The sequence below is a fragment of the Astatotilapia calliptera genome, chromosome 9, assembly GCF_964374335.1.
Source record: "Astatotilapia calliptera chromosome 9, fAstCal68.1, whole genome shotgun sequence".
Classification (NCBI taxonomy): domain Eukaryota; kingdom Metazoa; phylum Chordata; class Actinopteri; order Cichliformes; family Cichlidae; genus Astatotilapia; species Astatotilapia calliptera.
The window spans coordinates 7,695,752-7,709,145 of record NC_137430.1 but is presented as its reverse complement, the minus strand read 5'-3'; the positions used below and the strand labels follow the sequence as shown (position 1 = coordinate 7,709,145).

Here is a 13,394-nt window from a genome sequence, read left to right as displayed (position 1 = left end):
TACAGGCAGCTGTAGCCAATCGCTGTGTACTAGGCCTCAACTACACTAAATGGAGTCACTGAACTGCTTTTCAAAACTGTGTTTGATGTTAGTGCCTAATGACTCTTTATTAGTGTAATAATTTGATAAATATTATGACTTGTAGTGATGTTATTACTGATGAATGTTACTTAGTCCTAATTGGCACCAATAGATGTCCTAATGTTTGTTTTAGTACACTTTACTGATAATAACTTCTACTAGGGGTGGGAGAAAAAATCGATACTGTGTAGTATCGTGATATTTTGTTTGCTAATAATGTATCGATACAGGGACAGCAGAAATCGATATTTTGTTACAAAAAAAGTTTTTATGGACTGGAACATGCTCTGACTTCAGAGCATGTTGATCCTTTTTCTGAGCAAGAATCCTGACATTCCTTCACTGTCCAAATGTGTTTAACTTTTTTTTTGGCAGCAATAAACATGACAGTTTACTTATTTTAATTTAAGACATGTTTTATTTTAATTAAGTTTAAAACTTTTTTATTTAATGTAAAATTATATTTTGTTTTAATTTACTTTCAAATTCTTCAGTTTCTGAATGGGCTGCATAGTTTTCATAAATTGCATAGTTCAGAATAGCTATAATTGTACCAGATGGTTGCATTCAGTTAAGTTGGACTAGACTGTAATACAAACCGTTCAGTTTGTCAACAATAAAACTGACTGAAATGAGAGACTGAGTGTGAGACTTTGATATTAGATAAAATGAATATTGATAAAGTTTACCTTTATGTACAGAATCTGAATTTCACAAAATATTTTAAAAAATTGCAATAATATTGTATCGTGCGTTAAGTATTGTGATAATATCGTATTGTGGGATGTATGGTGATTCCCACCTCTAACTTCTACCATCTGGTCCAAATAAGGTAAGATCAGGTTAGAGCAGGGCGATATGACCAAAAATATTTATCACGATATACATTTGAAAATTTGCAATAACGATATAACTGACGATATAATTGACACTAGACAAAATACTTCATAACTCCTCAACTTTATTGGTGCAAAAAAAAAAACCATCAATGTATTTTCACTTAAACAAGCATCTTTTTTATGTGCATTAAAGTTATATAAAAAATTTGCAGTGCAAATGCAAATTCCTTGCTGACAGTTTAACCAAAAGGCATTTCCTGTGGAAATTGGCTGACATATCCTCAGCATAACCATGTATATATCCACAAAACTTAAAAAGCAGTTATACACACACAATACAGTAATATTATGTTGAAGCACAGTATGTATCACTCCGTGAGCCGCCTGCCTACAATAGCCGTAATGCTCTGACAATCCATCAAGCTGTGCGGGTTCGTAGCTTAGCAAAGTTGTACTAAAACATGTGACAGATTTTCCAGCGCCGTGTACCACATAAAATCGTTTCGAGGTCAGTAAACACGATCAGAATTCATACATAAGGCACACGGGATTATAAGGGGCACTGTCGATTTTCAGAAATATCAAAGGATCGATTTTAAGTGCGCCGTATTTTCCAAAAAAACACTGTAATAACGACGCCCTGCTAGCATGCACTACCAAAAATAGTGCTTTGTTGTGTATCTGATGGACGAAAGCTAAACCAGTTCCACACCACTGAAGTTGCAGCATTTTTACAAACCAATTCTGGTTCATCCGTTTCATTTAACGATCCGCTTTCGCTCTCCTCATTCTGCGTCGCCGCCATGTGCGTATGTAAACAAAGGCACTGTGCGTGTGCGTTTTACCCATGTTCTATCGCAATATTTCATTTTCCTATCATTGCCAAACATTACACCGGTATGATATAGCCCAGCCCTAGATCTGGTTCCAAAAAACCAGCAGCGATAATACTAAGCTGCTGTGAGTCTCTTAACCAGGAGGTGATGTCATAGTAGTTCCTGTCATTTTTTATATCGACTCTATGGTCTACACACCTCTCCTCTATCAGTAGCTACTGCTTTCTGTTCCCTTAATACAGTTTTCAGCACCATTAGGAACTTGTATGAACTTCTCCAGTTAAGGACATAAAGAAAGGAAATAAACAAAAGTGGTGTAAGTAACAACATACTGAAATATCACAGGTCATAGCATTTTTTCACACTGCAGTTTGGTCTTTTGAAGTCGAAGCATAGTCAGCTGGATGTGGTTACAACGTTCACACATTCGAGTGCTGTTAGCGTCAGAACCTAGCCCTCGCTGAAACCACTGAAAGTGTAGTCAAAACCAGTAAAACTAAAACAATCCTTTCCAGCATCTGTCTCACAGGTTTCTCATGTGATGGGGTGTCTACTGAAATACATTAAAGGTACTAATGAAGGAGGACACATGTCTAGGTTGTTGTGAAAAGATTTCTTTAATACTTAAGATGGATATCAATAAGATTTTAACTGATAGCAGTGCCATTACTGATTTTGCCTATAGGTCAGAGAAAGGGACGTCAGTTGGATTAAACAAAATACGCTTAAAATGAACAGTTCATCTGTTTAACTAATCAGATAAAGACAATTTTTGTCACTTTTTAACAATTTTAGAGACAAAGTTTTAGGTGATTTGTATCTCAGTTTAAAAACGCGAACTTTCATCTGTTTAAACATTTTGGAAGCTTAACTTACAAAGTTCCCTTCTCTGCCAGCATCTGGAGGTCATCAAGAGAAAGGAAGGACGATTTTTTTCATTCTTGATCAAATACCAACTCTATAGTCCAGTCTATTCATAGAGATCAAGTTACAGCTTCATATTTATTTGTCAACACCAAAAAATTGCATTACTAAATGAAGTTTAAGGGAAAATCTTTTCCTCCACACTGGCCTTGACCTTTGGGGCGACAGATTAATAAGTGACCAAAACATCTCCAGTAAATTCTTTTGTTCTCCTTTAACAGCTACTTCACATAAACCTAACTGAGAACTAAAGCAGCTTTTCTTATATGCATATCATAGTCTTGTCTTGTCAACTGCTTCTGAGAATCTTGGGTTGAGGTGTATTGTTGGTAAATGTATCCCTGGCAGATTCCCTTATGATGTTTTGGAGATTTAACACCGCTGTCCTCCTGTATTAAAAAAGAAAGAAAGAAAGAAAGAAAGAAGCAAGCTGTTCTACAGTGGCTCACTGGCACACAATACTCCTCTGTTCACTGGATGCCAAATGGTCCAGTCATCACCCCTCATGCCACCCCAACCCCTCTTTCACTGTCTCTCAGGATTTTTCTCTGTCTTTCCCTGTGACAGAAGCTGCTGCTGATGGTCAGTCAGATTAGCTGAAGAGTCAACTCGAAAACAGACAAATAAAGAGCTGCTTTGTGTCCGTCTGGTGCCAACGACCCTGGAAATAAGAGAGGAAACTGAGTGGACAGAGAAAGAGCCATTATAATGACCAACTGTTAAAGGTTGGGTTTGCAGGGAAAACCAGCAGTACCTGGGTCAGTACGATGTCCAATTATATGCTTTTATTTTAATGTGTATTTCATGTTGTCGCAGAGGTTCTCAAATAATGGATCAAGCACAGTAAATCTTGAAACTATAGAAAAACTAGAGATTTTTCACTTGTTCCACTGGCAGATTTTTTCACTTGCCTCTGACAAAGGACACTAAACTTCATTAGGCAGTCACTGGGTGGTGGGAATTATTAAAGACTGTAATTAATAAGAAAATATGTGAGGGGGGAATTTTAGCTGACTGCTAGCATGAAAAAAAAAAACCCTTCAAAATGGAGGCAAACTTTTCTGTATGCATTCAGATAGAAAACTAATACTAACAATGCCAAGCATCCCTCCTTAAAGAAACCTAGCCTACTTCAAAAGAGCATGCAATCTGATTGGGAGGTCACAAATCTACTCACTACCTTAATACCACTGTGCTGCTATACAAGCACTTCTGAATAGAAAGCTGAAATACAGAAACAAGTTAAGGAGATCTCAAGTGATGTAGTATAATATCAATCAAAACTCTCTGAACAAGTTTCATTATCATAAAGCAAGCATGTGACCCAAACCCTATCCCCACACTGCACATCTATTCAAACTCTATTCAAATCTAAATAGACTAACAGCTGCATTATGGTGCCGCCAGAGAGAGTCAACTGCACCAACACACGGTGCTCCATGAACACCATACGCCTGCTGTTATCAACTGACAATCCAAAGCAAACTATAAATATCATACTTTGATTTCACCAGAGCAAAAAAAAAAGAAAATACAGTCGAAGGTTACTCAGCAATTAGTGGTGAGCTAAGTTAGCGGTGCTTTGATATGAGGGTTCTGTGTCACAGGCAGCAGGGAGTGCTTACAGCTGTTTACATTTTAGGATGGTTCCCAAAAAACCCCCAAAAAACCAACCTCATTTCAGCTGGTGGAAATGTTAGGCTGAGGCAGTCATTCCTGCTGGTTTGAATCATGTATGCAATGTGAAGGCAGTTTAGGTTCAATGTGGCAAAACCTGTTTAGATAACAGCAGCATGAAACAACAATGTATTAGTATTAGAAAACAAAGGGACATTTGACAAAGGGACATGGGTCAAATTTACCAAACAACACTGCAGAAAACAACAGAAGCATACAATGTCACAAGAAACATGCTGTACATGCAGGAAGCTACAGTTCATAACAGCCCAGAACAGTCATTAAAACACTGTAGCAGTCACAGCTGTAGTCACATAAGCTCAGTGCGAAATAATTTAGTTTTTCCAAGTCCTACTGTGGTGCGTATAACATGTAGGTTTTCCTATTGACTATTCACTTGTGTAATCCTTATATTGAGAAAGAATTAGGGTTATTTTCTCTCCAGGTCTCACCAAACCTTCTCTCACAAAAAAGACTAACAGAGCTCAGAGCGTAGCACACTGCCCTGCTGGTTTAAATAGTTTATAATCCCTTTGTCCCTTTGTCTGCCATCATTTAGACTGAATAGCCTTTATCATGTGGGTCATCAAAGAGTGAAGATTGCATAGTTAATAGTCCTATTAGACTCTTGTGAAGGGTTTATTCACAGTCGAATTGCCCTAATTGTGTTCAATGAGCAACAAGGGAGTAGACACACACAGAGTGGGGCTCGTGGGCTAAAAATGAATGAATGAATGAATGCCTGTCCGATACAGGCACACACAAACACACACAGAAGCCTGAGAACATGCTTTCCAGCTCAGAGACAAAAACATGCATTCACACACACACACACACACACACACACACACACACCTCCAAAGATTTACATGTAGTGGCGTGTAGTTGAGATTGCTACCCCTGCAGCCAGAAGTAGGTGGCAGGAGACAACAGCAACAAGTGTGGAGAACTACAGCTCCCACTACTTGAGACACCCCACACACAAAAGAGGGGGGATGTACCCGTGAAAAACAGCATTGCTTTCTGGAAAGGGTCCCTGCCAACTGACAGAAAACAGGCAACAGGAGAAAAAGAAGAGAAAAAACCTCTTAGCCTAATCAGCACCATTCTGGAGGTCTGTGCAAGATGCCACCCACAGTCACAGAGAGCATACCCAAGTACTAAGTCCCCTGCCACTCATCACATCAATGATAACAATGCAGCAAGGTCAAGAAGGTGAAGACATCTTGAGTGACATCAGTAAATGAAACATGCTTTACTTAAATGCACCGATCCACTACAGAATGAATAGCTTTAGATCTAGCAGGCCAATAGCAGCCCACATCAATGGATACCCTAACTCATTCCCTTCTTCAAGTCAATTGGTGAAGCACATACAGGTCATGCAATTGAAACTGTTATTTTAGCCTTTCCACAACGGCTGCAAGTCTGCAAACTTCTTTGCAACCCATCTCACCTCGTGCTGTTTAATATAAATGATCAGCGGCTAAGAAAACAAGAGCAGTTGTAGTGGAACTCAGATTCCTTGCCAGAAAGCCCAAGGTAGCAGAAAAAAGGAAATACATTAACATTAAGTTCACTTAATCTCTTTATTTTGTGTCCTTGCTCTACAGGACCCTTCACCATGTAAAAAAAAGAAGGCAATGTTTTAGGAAAAGAAGTCATGTTCGCTTGTGTTATCTGTTTTATCTGATGCTCTCACAGCAGCAAGCAAGGAAGACTGTGCTGACATCAGTGTGTTATGTGCGTGTTGCATCATAAATGGTGTTACATTACCCTTACATTAATTAAATCAAATGCTCAAGTTACTGTCAAGTTGCTGTTAGAGGTAAAGGCGAGCAAGGAAATCATGGGTCACAGGACAAATGTTTGGTAACTAAGGGCTCCAAACACTCTAAATATCATGGCCATTAATACAGCAGTGATGAACGTCACTGACAGTTGACGAAGATCTTGTCATGCTGATGGAGTAAACTTGAAGCCTTCAGGTCAAATAGCAAAAACAAAAGTCTTCCTATTCAGATCCACAAAAGTCATTAAGTTCACATTTAAAGAGAGTTACATAAACTGCATTATTTAACTAAACCACCAACAAGCGCACAGTTTAGGCTGTTTTAGTTCTATTTGCCCCGAGCGCACTGAATAATTCATGGCGCTGCCATAAGCGGAACAGGCATAGTAACACTAAGCAGGGGCCACGCATGGAAAACTCTCATCAATAAAACACTGTTTGACAAATAAGCCTGACATCAGTTAAGGGTACCCTCTTCTGCCTCTAGCCCTCACTGACTGCACACAAGTTCTTACAGACATGCATCATGTCTTTACATGACTGTGCAACATTGTCTTTGAACTAATTATAAAAGAAAACCATGCATATAGAGTTTACTGTACATATTCCTGTTAGCGCAAAGGCTTTAAATGTAAATCAAATTAGGTTAGAGATGTAGCTGAACACGTGCATGTCTTAATTGCCTATGACCTAAATGAGAAGAAAACAGCATCCCACAACAAGATATCACTTTCCTACTAATCATGTTTAGACCTTTACACAGTAGCACATGGCTTGACATTCTCCCTTAGGGTTTAGGGTCTAACTTATTTTCACTAAGTGCTGTCATTCATTCAGTCTCTCTGTTTTCTCCATCAAAAAATGGGCCGCAGTGAGTAAGGAGGGCTGCATGCCTGCACAGTGAGCGCAGCGTTTCATGTACACAGGCTGGAATGTGACGCAGTTGACCGTCGGTGTCTGATAGCTGGCATCTGCTAGGTGGGCTCATTCCACCGCAGCACAGCAGAGGCTTAGGTGGTACTGAGAGAAACTCTACACCTCTGCAAGGCAGGCAGGGGCATGAGAACACAGCATCACTAATGCTCATCAACCATGACCCCTGCCAGGGACCCTGACGAGCACATCAGTTTAATGTATCCATCTGGGATTGGCAGAGCGGCAGAAGGCTCACAAGTCCACTGCAAACTCAGAGATTACAGAAAGATGGTCACTATAGACAGACAGTAGGACTGATGGATAAATAGATGGATGGATGAATGGTGTAATGAAAGAATGGCTGGGGTGGGTAGATGAATGAATGAATGAATGAATGAATGAATGAATGAATGAATGAATGAACGGAGAGACTGATGTGTCATTGGATAGCCTGTTCTCAGTATGCATGCTGCTTGGATCATTACAACAACAGCAGTGATGAAGTAAGAACAGACTGAGTCAGAGAGGATCACTTCCACTGATGTCAGAATTGTTGATCTAGTTCTGGGAAACTAGCTTTAACAATCTCATCACTTCTCAGCTGTCAATTTCACAACATGGGTTGCAACATGTGCGATCATGGACAATGTGCTATATAAGACCCTTGACAAATCTACATGCGAGGTGTAAAAATATTTTGATCAATCTGGCTTCAGACTGTATAAATGGATTAAGCTAGTGAAACAGCATACTTGTATTCATATTTCGTATGATGCCAAGTTTAGCAAATGGCCAGCTGTAAAGTAGGTTTGCCACAAGGCAGTGCTCAAAGACCTGAGCGAAGAGAACACAGCGCTTGATGAAGAGGAAGTACTGCTGAAACACAATGACTTTTAAAAGAGTCCACAATAACACCATGTCTTTCTCATGATTCTGTGGATTTTTTAGTCTTGTGCTTCACTTCAGTGCCAGAGGAGCTGCACACTGTACTCCAAACATTCACAATTAGCAGACACCTGCCTACTGCTTGAATTAGACTTAATTTATTACCTTTCATATTAAATATAAGCAATTCTTGGAGGTGTTTAAGAAGAAAACATTTGTGAAACACTTATTTAATAAACTTATTTTCCCAGCGTTTCTCTTCCAAGTCAAATGCTTACAGCTGTGCTTAGACTGGTGTATGAGCACAGCTGCTCAGACTTCCTTCTCCCGTGACACCAGGCTTCTGCTCGGGGGATGCTGAGATGTTTCCAAGCCAGCTGAGAGACAAAGTATATCCCGACTCTGCCCAAGGGTCTTTTTCCTCTTTGGCCATGTCTGAAACACCTCACACGCTGACCTTGTGATTCTATCTCAGATGGGAAGCTTGTCAGCCTTGCCTTCGCAAATGGCGCCGTACGACAAGGGTGATGCAGCATCCACTGGTGCGAGCTAGATTTTGGTGTCATTTTAGCCTGTCGTGCACCTCTCAGTTTTTGTAAGCAGATGTAGGTTCTGCGGCTGCTTTTACCAACATTTTATTGCTCCACGAGTACAGAAGCTTGTGGATTCACAGATTATACAGAGGACGATATTGCAATAGTTTGAAAAAAATGAGACTTCTGCTTCCAGTTTTAACTTATTCTCATTGTACAGCAGCGCTGATGTGAAGGTTTTGTCTGAGTAGTGACACCTAGTGTTCATGAAAATACTGCAGAAAGTAACCACGCCCTCAGTGCTGGTAGAACTGCTATAGAAATGTGGCGACACGCGCCTAACAACACAGCCTAACAACAGGTATAACAGGTCTATAAGTGTGTGTCCAGGCAGGCATAAGTGTCTTTCAGTTGCTACCATTAGCTCATGAAATTAAACAGACCAATCAAATTGACAGTTTTGCCTCTAGGCTCAGCTCTCTCCTCATAAAATCTGAATAGATGATGCAGATGCTTCACCAATCCATCTGTCCACTCTTTCCCCCACTTGTGAACAAGATTCCGGGATACTTAAAAACCTGCAGCATTAACAACAGGCCCAGTACCCCATTCTCCTGAAGCATCTCCCACAGGACACCCAAGAGAGTCATAGATACATGACAGACATAGAGTGGTCAGGCAAACTCCAATGAACTGTCTTCACACAAGGCAATTTCCCATGACTCTGAGAGCTGATAGTAATCCAAACTAATGCTTGGATTAAGAGTCTTAAACCACTGTATCCCACCCACCCTTAAGCCCCAAGAAAATAGCCTCCCTGCTGACAAGCAGTTCCGAACCAAATCTCAGCTTTGTCTCCGGCCGTGGGCACAGCACTGAGCTGCTGATAGGTTTCTCATCAACATAGACCAGGCTGGTGTAGGGACAGGAAGCGTTTGTCTCTGTCAGCAGGTTGCCAGGGTGAATTCTGGGAGTTAAGCCTTCTATGCATAGCATTCTCAGTTCCCACATCTCCCTCCCCCAGCTCAGTGACCATCCACGCCAGGAACAAAACCCTGAGAATGCGAGCTATGCAGAGCTGCAGCTCGGAGACACCTGTTCAGGCAACCACCACGGGTCAAACTCTCCTACACGGAGCCTCGTCTGAGTCACAGCATTTGACCCCACCCTAACCTCCGCTGCTCCCATATACACACTCCAGAGAACTATGTGCACAAAAAACAAAAGAAAATCATCTGGCAGCAGGGATTTGCACAGTCAATTTCCAGGATGCAAACATTTGTACCTTGACCCCTTCAATCATCACTAAGAGTCCCACCCACTAACCATGACAAACCTGATTTAATGAAACCCTCTGTCATGATGCCCGACTGCTGACCTCACAAACAAGCTTGAGTAATGAACTTGACTAAAATACTTACAAAGTCTCCTGAGAGACTTTTCCTGCCCATTTGGAATGCAGACTAAAGGCCTCTTACCCTTTTCTAGACAAGATTTGAAGAAAAAAAAAAAAGTTGGGTTATTCCTAGTGAGCGCACAATAGGTGGCCAAAAAACTGTAGAATAAACCACACAGAGGAATGTCAGCTCTTCAGAACGTCCCCTCAGTGGCAGTGAACCATGAGGAAAAGAAGGTCATCCTCTTACTGTCTTTTTTTTTCCTTTTCACTCTCAGCCAAAGCACCACAAATGTGGTAGAAGGATACGAACAAAATCACTACTGAGTGATGGGACACAGTTCAGGCACTTTACCTGCCAGCAAGCAGTGAGAGGTTTATTTGAAATTAAGTCACCTAGACATTGATTTAAATTTGGAAAACCCTTGAATTCAATGGGATTTTTGCCAGTGAAGTCCAGCTTTGTTTTTAATGAACTGTTTCCTCCAAACATCACTGCACTTCCTCTTTTACATGAGAGCCACATTTGGAGTCAGTGGTTATGCAGAATTTAACTTTCAAGGGACTCAGAGGAATAAGAGGAATTGAAAACAACAGCTTAATTCGGCAAATTATACTGGTGTCTTGGGTCCCTTTGACTTTTGGCCACTTCAAGAATCCCATTATAGGAAGATACTTTCACTTCTGGACTATCAGGCACTCTTAAGTAAAGATGCACAAAGGGTGTGAGCTATAATTATATGAAGGCATAGCAATAAGGATTATGAAGGAATTGTGTGAGACAAAACACACATACACCTGCTCGATCATGATTATGCACATTCAAAATATGCAAAACCAGTGGCTGAACTGGGAGGCGGTGGCAGCTGGCCAAGTGCTGAGTCTCCCGGTGTGGCAGCCCAGTCAGAGGCTTGGCGATGTCAGCCAGTGTCAAGCTCCGTGTCACCATACTTGACTTCGCAGGGCACAAGGGCTCTGTATTCCCTCTGTCCACACTACAAGGCGTGGATAGAGGGAGAAGGAGCTTTACGTTGTAGGTGTGTGTGCTTGTGGAAAGGTTGTCTTTATGCTTGGTTTGTGTGTATTTTACCAGGCTGGACTACCTGTGTCGTGTCATTAGGTTGTACGTGTAGCCGTGCATGTTGCTATCACTAATAACAACTTATCACTGTCATTTCGAAACATTGTTGTGGGCCCTGCAACGCAGCTGCGTTCACTTCCCCGCGGAAACCCAAGAAAAGCCGTCAGGTGAAATTTTATTTACTAAAAAGGCGATATTAGGAATGAATTTCACATTTCACTGCGCATATGATATCGACAGAAGGGGACGAGGTTAACATTTCCTTCGAATTAATCAATTTTACCGTGTAAAATTTGGCACAAGTCCCAGATGGTTACTTTTATATTTTGTAGGTTGGTAACAACTGAAGTTCGCTGTTAGGTTAGCGCATACAAAGCAACTCTATTACACTGTTACACGGCTAGTCTCGCTACCTATAGCCTTACGCTTTTCCCCCATGGAACCACTGCAATATTCACGGCAGCTTTTATTTTAAATACAAATATATTCGTTTGTTTTCATTGTTCTGACAGCTGTGAGGATAAATAACGTGATGGTTCTACTCACTCGGAGTTCGGAGTTGAATGGCCACGGTGTAGCTACTCCACTGGTTCTTTCGAGGGCAAAACTTTTCACTGGTTTTGTTTCCCACTTTTAAAACCGTCTGTTCTTTCCTTTGTAGACCCTTAACTCATCCCCGCTCTCTGCGGTGTGTGCTGAGCTTTCAAAACGTTACGCCTCGGCAGACGGTGCCACTCTCCAAGAATCGTAAAGTGCTCTGTCAAGGGGCTGACTTGGAAGCGGTTTGTATATTTAGACACAGCGTTAGCGGGAGGGCGTGCAACAACACAGAGCTGCTCTGAGATCTGTGCCGCGCGGAGCTTTCACCACCCAGGCAACCCCATCCGCTCGTTCATTGGTCAGTGCTTTATCGAGGTGTGTCCAGAGATTCAGTCTACATTTTAATTGGCTTGTTTTCGTTGTCCGTCATCCGCAAACGCCTTGTAAACTTGCCTTTCCGTAGTAAGCAAGGAGGCACAATTACAATTAAAAATCAGGTCGCTGAGGAAATATGTTTATGGACACATTGATGGGAAATTTACAGAAGTGCATCCAAGGCAAAGGTTATGTGTGCCAGTTTAATCATAACGAGTGAAGTATTTCATTTATCGACAAGTATCATAGTAGGACTTTTTTGTTTTGTTTTTTCTATTTAAAAAAAAAAGCTGAAAAAAACGGAACTAGAAAATCAAAACCCATAAGAATCTAGTGTTCAGGTGAGTTTTTGTACCTTTCCTACTAGAGCCATAAAAGTGGTGTGATATCTCCCCCTATCGGTCATATTAAGATAGAAAGCAACAAGTTGCCCAATGAAGGGCCAGAAGTGATTTGATTTAATTCTGCTTTATTCCTAAAACAAATAAACACATACGTAAATAAATATATTAATTAATTAATGTCATTTTAATATAGCTCAGAGACATCATACACATGGTCACACGCAACACTGGACGTGTGTGAAAAAGTTCCTGAAATATGCTAACAATAGAAACACCCCCTGTTTGTGGCCTCTTGTCCCCACATTAATTTGCACTGTGAGCCAAAATGCTTAACTGCAGCTTCTTTTGTCCTCGGGCTTGGGATATGATGTGGGCTGCATTGTCTGGGAACAATGGACTCCTGCAGCCCCCTTGTGACAGCTACTCACTCTGAAACTTTAATACAACCTGGTCAAACTCTGTGTTAGGAAATGGCTTCACGTAGTACGCGTTTATTATAGTCCATAACGATTCCTTTGGGGATTTATATATTTATGTTTGGATTTGTCTTTTTTTATCATTACTATATTCCTTTCATAAATTTTTGACAGACAGATTTTTTAAAAAGTCGACTGAAAGTAGAATAGTACAGTAATTTAAAAAAATGGCCCCTGTTTCATTTGTTAATCTGACAAAGGAAAGTCAGTCATTCAAAATCTTCCCAGTCGTTTGTGGTATACCATAAACCGTGTTTTAGGTAGTGCAGTTTTATTGATTGCTGACGCTTAGATGAATATCACCTGCGATGTCAAAGTACAACCACTAGATGTCAGGAGAGAACAAGTCACTGGCAGTCTCAGATCTGTCAACATGATATTTATTCACAATCGTTTATTCAGTATGGAGGACCACAAGAGCCACGTGCATTAAATCAAAATTCTGGGTAGAAAATAGTAATTTCTCCGATGCAGCAACACAGATTCACGTTTTTGCAAGTTTTGAGGGGACTCCAGTCGCTTTGTGGCCCGGATGTTGCCATAAAAAGGGGGTGTGTGTAGTTGCAGCGGTTGCAGCTAGGTTGCCAGGTCTGTAAAAAAAATTGTAGTTAATGTATATATATATATACTCGTTATTTTTCCAAATACTTATCAGTGACGTCATAGTGCTGGCACGCGAGGTGATTTTAATGCGCCGTTA

General features: G+C 40.8%; 1 protein-coding gene across 7 annotated transcripts in view; it reads right to left on the bottom strand.

The window, feature by feature from the left end:
- The window catches only part of mpp7a (MAGUK p55 scaffold protein 7a), a 63,230-nt gene extending 51,469 nt beyond the window's left edge, over window positions 1–11,761 (bottom strand). The window contains exon 1 of one of the 7 annotated variants that reach the window (XM_026179132.2): window positions 11,506–11,761. The gene's annotated coding sequence lies outside the window, so the exon portion shown is untranslated. The remainder of the gene's footprint in view (window positions 1–11,505) is intronic. The other 6 variants (XM_026179134.2, XM_026179135.2, XM_026179137.2 and 3 more) reach the window with 6 other exon arrangements.
- Window positions 11,762–13,394: the final 1,633 nt, after the last annotated feature.